This window comes from Haematobia irritans, chromosome 3 (genome assembly GCF_050003625.1).
Source record: "Haematobia irritans isolate KBUSLIRL chromosome 3, ASM5000362v1, whole genome shotgun sequence".
NCBI lineage: Eukaryota > Metazoa > Arthropoda > Insecta > Diptera > Muscidae > Haematobia > Haematobia irritans.
Window position 1 is genome coordinate 67,160,092 of NC_134399.1, and position 6,000 is coordinate 67,166,091.

Genomic DNA, 6,000 nt, shown 5'->3' on the forward strand with positions numbered 1-6,000 from the left:
TTTTACTGAACTTTTTTCATTCATTTGGACAAATCTTACATATTTGTGGTAAACCTTTTTACTTCAAAATTAGAACTGCTTACCTTCGTTTTAAATACAGTTTTATTTATTTATATAGGCAGTTTTTCTTTAATAAAAGACATGTTTTTTTTAATATATTAAATATATTTATTAAGAATCAACAACATCGACTGGCCCTAAAATGTTAGTTTATTATTCCACTATTTCCAATTTCCATGTAATGTTATCAACTGTAAAACGTAATGCTTTTCTTCTTCTTGTTCTTTTCACTTTTAATAAGATGCTGCGTAACGATTTTGTCCTCCTTTTCAATAAAAAATCATAAACCAATCTTTTCACAAAAGGTTAGCGTCACCGAATATTACCTGATAATTGATGAAATGAAGACGAATGAAGGGGGTTATTATGTTCTGGTATCTTCTTTCTTTATACACAGAAAAAAATTCCGTAGTTTAACTAACGCTAAATTTAACTTATTTTTATTGGAAAAAAATTATTTGCTTGTAGTTAAATTGTATTATTTTTGTCGAAATTTTCCACAGCTTAATGAAATCTTACTTTTTTTTAAGTATGTCTCAAAAATTTTATGAACTTAACGTGAGAATAAAGTTCAATGACCGTACACATAAGTTCAATATGAACTAAATCAAATGAACATTTTCGTACGATTCCCAAAAATTGTAAGAATGGCGCCAATGATTTTCTTCTTTATTTTTAGTTAATTTTTTCTTCTATGAGATGATGTAATTTCGTGAACTGCAGTTAAAAAGTACAACAGTGCATTAAAATTTCCTGGTTTTAACAACGCTTTGTGAAACTCTCAAATGTGGAGTAAAATTTAGTTAAATTTTCATGTGTGGTAGTTCATTCTTCCTATAAAACAGTTCACTTTTATTTCGGTGTACGCCATCACGAACATTGATAATAGATGTATTGTTTTTTTGTTTATGCTTAATCATTTTCAAAAAACGAAAAAATTCCTCACTCATTTAATATAACAAATATTTTATAAATTTTATTTATTATATTATTTTACTAAATTATTTTTTAACAATCTCTCCGTATATCATAACAACACGATTCCAATTAAAAAAACAACCCACGCGCAAACATCTCGATTACAGGTAGATAAAAGTAATATACACTGAAAAAAATATTGTCGTGAGGTCAAAGATTTCATGTCTTTAAAATACGAATACAAATTTTGCTTATCATAGAAGACACATTTCTCTAAAATAAAGTTATTTTCCTTGTCCAAAAGTCGATAAACTTTTCAATGAAGTCGTATTGTCCTTATAATTAACATGAAAGAAAAAATGTATAGGCTAAGGTCAACTTGACTTTAATAATTCAGAAAAATTCTTTAAATTTAATGAAATTGTCTTTAAATTTGTTGTCTTTTTGCATCTTGACTACAAAGCAAAAAATCGTTCAAATATAGGACATGTTTTTCAGAACTTTATTTTAAAGAAGTTTTTTACTTCAAACATAGCATAATTTCTACGGGAAGTCGAGTCCTAATTTGGAAAAAAAAGTTGCCGTTAACTCGTTTTTAAAGGACTTTGATAGCATATGAAGAACAAGTATATACAGCAGTAAATTTGGCCAGGACGAATTTTAAATACCCACCACCATGAATCAAATATGATAGTTTACTTTGAAAACTCTTCGTCGTAGTGGGTTACTTGATAATATATAGAATTGTAGGGGGTTTGATGGCAAATCTTCTCCCAAGCGAGTCAGCTCCCGAAGAAAAACTTTAAAGATTCTACCTATGAAGATCAGATAAGATTCTGGATTTATGAGACCCAATTTTGTTTGAGTTTTAGAGAAAATATAAACATATTGTGTATATGATGAAATTACTCATTGATTTAAAATCTTAAATCTGTAGATTTTTTCCGTCATTATTTAAATAAATACGATGAGTAAAATCTGGAAATTTTACTTTCAGTTTGAAACAATTTTCATGATCAGTGCGCCTGCTATACCCTAAAAGAAGTGTTTTCTTTTTTGAGAAACGAAATTTTAGACAAGGAAAGTTTTCTTCTGCACAAATTTTAGAGACAATCGTTGAATAAACGAAAATACTTTATAAGAAAAGGAAATTTCGTTTGTCTAAAATAGACTTCTAATTTCCAGCAAATTGGATAAAAACTACGGATTCTAGAAGTCCAAGAAATAAAGCCGGTAGATCGGTCTATATGGGGCTATACTAGAACATGGACCGATAGGCACCATTTGCTACTTACATATTTGTGATCTTAAAATACCTCCAGATTTTCAATTTCAAACAAATCGGCTAGAAAATAAGTCTCTAGACGCCCAAGAAGTTTTTTGGGTTATACCAAAAAATGGACAGATATACCTTAATTTCGGTACACTTATTTGTGGTCTAAAAATAACTCTAGATTTCGAATTTCAGGCAAATCGGGTAATAAATAAAGTTTATAGAAGTTCAAGAATTTCAAGCAAAGCGGATGGTAATTATAGTTTCTAGAAGCCCCAAGAAGCAAAATCGGGAGATCGGTCCATATGGGGGCTATACCAAAAAATGGCACCATTTTCGGCACACCTTTTTATGGTTCCAAAAGAACTCTAGATTTTCAATTTCAGGAAAATCGGATGGTAAATATAGTTTCTAGAAGTCCTAGAAGCAAAATCGGGAGATCAGTCTCTATGGGGGCTATATCAAAACATGCACCGATGAGCACCACTTTCGGCACACCTTTTTATGGTACTCAAATACCTTTAGATTTCCAATTTCAGGCAAATCGGATGGTAAATATAGTTTCTAGAAGCCCTAGAAGCAAAATCGGGATATCGGTCTATATGGGGGCTATACCAAAACATGGACCGATGGGCACCATTTTCGGCACACCTTTTTATGGTCCTCAAATACCTCTATATTTCCAATTTCAGGCAAATTGGATAAAAACTACGCTTTTTATAGGCCCAAGACTCCAAATCGGTAGGTTGGTTTATATGGGGGCCATATAAAAATATGGACCGATAATCACCATTTTCCACTCACCTCTTTATGGTCCCAAAATACCTCTAGATTTTCAATTTCATACAAATCGGATAGAAAATACTGTTTCTAGACGCGTAAGAAGCAAAATCGGGAGATCGGTCTATATTGGGGCTATACCAAAACGTGGATCGATACGGACCATTTTCGACACACCTCTTTATATGCCCACAATACCTCTAGATTTCCAATTTCAGGCAAATCGGATGGTAAATATAGTTTCTAGACGCCCAAGAAGCAAAATCGGGAGATCGGTCTATATGGGGGCTATATCAAAACATTGACCGATACGAACCATTTTCGACACATCTCCTTATGGTCCTAAAATACCTCTAGATTTTCAATTTCAGACAAATCGGATAGAAAATACTGTTTCTAGACGCCTAAGAAGCAAATCGGGAGATCGGTCTATATGGGGGCTATACCAAAACATGGGCCGATACGGACCATTTTCGACACACCTCTTTATGGTCCCAAAAAACCTCTAGATTTCCAATTTCAGGCAAATCTGATAAAAACTACAGTTTTTATAGGCCCAAGACCCCAAAATCTGGAGGGCGGTTTATATGGGGACTATATCAAAACTTGGACCGATATAGCGCATCTTCGAACTTGACCTGCCTGCAAACAAAAAACTAATCTGTGCCAAATTTCGGTACGATAACGCCATTATTGAAGGCTGTAGCGTGATTACAACAGACAGACAGACAGACAGACAGACAGACAGACGGACAGACGGACAGACGGACATGCTTATATCGTCTTAGAATTTCTCCCTGATCAAGAATATATATACTTTATATAGTCGGAAATCGATATTTCGATGTGTTACAAACGGAATGACAAACTTATTATACCCCCGTCACCATTCTATGGTGGTGGGTATAAAAAAAGCTGAGAAAGCGAAAAATTAAAATTTGCTTCCTAGAAGCAAGTACACAAAACCTAAATTTAAAAGAGAATTGTGTCTTAAAAGTATCCTTACTTGTATTCTCCGCTTCTTTCTTTTTTAAAGTAAAGACAAAATCTTTGGAACCGAGTATACTTTTTTTTTCAGTGTAGGAAAATTTCCTATATTCTAACAAGTGTGTTTTCTTAAGTTTTGAAAGGATTGAATACTTCTTAGTACGAATGAACTAAAACATTTTTCTATGCTAAGTGTTATTCGTATGTATGCTAAGCTTTCTATAATGAAGGAGGTCGGAATTACGATTTTATAAAAAATTTTACTAAATTTGAGGAAACTTGGTTTTAGTTCGGTTTTTGTTTATTTTTACGAATGCTTTGTTATCAGTGAATACAATTTTCTTGTTCAGTAGTAAATTCTTATACCCAGCGAAGAAAACAGTATTAGTAAAATTCCATGCCCTATTCTAGTTAATGAACTATTCCTAACTGCTTTCAGTTTATGATTTTTTCATTGAAACAAGTAAATTATTTTATTATTAAATTATTATTTTATTATATTATATTTATTGTACACAAAAATTTAACTCAATGGAAATAAAATGGCTAAACTAAATTGATGAACATTTTTTCCTTTAACATAGTTTCGAAGGCACTTTTTTCTGGGTGCCCTTTTTGTGAGTGTGTTATAATTTGAATTTTGAAACTGGAATTTGTTTGTGCATGAATACGAGTACCTTTATCTCAAAAAGAGAATAAAAATTCGATGAATGAGATCTGCGCCCTAAATAAAATTTTATTGATGCTAAATTTAAAGCCAGAGAGGTACCTAGTAACTATCTTTATTTTAATGATTTTTGGCTCAGAATCAATACCAAAATTCTTAAGGGAAGGTCAAATCCAAGTACACTTTTGAGTGTTTAATTTAAGGAAGCATCGGTGCTTTTTAAATCCATTCCGAATGACAACGATATAGAATGTCTACCGCGATTTTTATCCAACCTAAATGATTAAATTAAAAACAAGAATACTGTTTTTACAACTTTATAAAAGAAACATAAGCTTTAGAGTAAACAAATTAATTTAAGCTTAAAACATTCAATTATGGTGGCTTTAAGGGGGATTTCTGACTCATTTTCCATAGGTATTCGTTTTTGTCCATTTTAATTTTGTATTAATGAGCACAATAAATGAATATCGTTATCATATTCTAATATTTGTTGCACATTCTGATTAACATATTATATAATTCTATAATTAGAAATTCTACTATGAATAAGATAAACAAAATTATTAATATTATAAGGAAGTAATGCGTGATAATTTAATAAAGGCTAATATTCATATATCATAAATTTAGTTGCTTTTTTATGAATCTTTTTTTTGCGATTGGAGTTTCCAGTTCCCTTTTGTGTTCTATCACCTGTTCCATGCTTATTATATAAATAAATTGACAATGTGTCTATGGTTTATTAATAAAATCCCTGTGAACATAGAATTTTGTGCACCGACAGATTTTACTTTTTTAATTTGAATACCTATACTATACCAAAACATGGACCAATACTCACCACCTCTTAATGTTCCTCAAGTACCTCTAGAATTACCTTTTCAGACGAATTGGGTGAAAACTACGAATTCTAGAAGCCGAGGAAGTAAAATCGGGAGACCAGTCTATATAGGGGCTATACCAAAACATGGACCGATACGGAATTTTTTGACACACCTCTTTATAGTCCTAAAATACTTCTAGATTTCCAATTTCAGGCAAATCGGAGAGAAAATACAGTTTCTAGACGCCCAAGAAGCAAAATCGGGAGATCGGTCTATATGGGGGCTATACCAAAATATGGACCGATACGGACCATTTTCGATACACCACTTCATGGTCCCAAAATACCTCTAGATTTCCAATTTCAGGCAAATCGAATAGTAAATTCATTTTCTAGAAGCCCAAGAGTAAAATCGGGAGATCGGTCTATACACCCTCAAAAAAAATCGCTTCTTTAACATATGTTCCAAACATATTTTGCAGGAAGCAC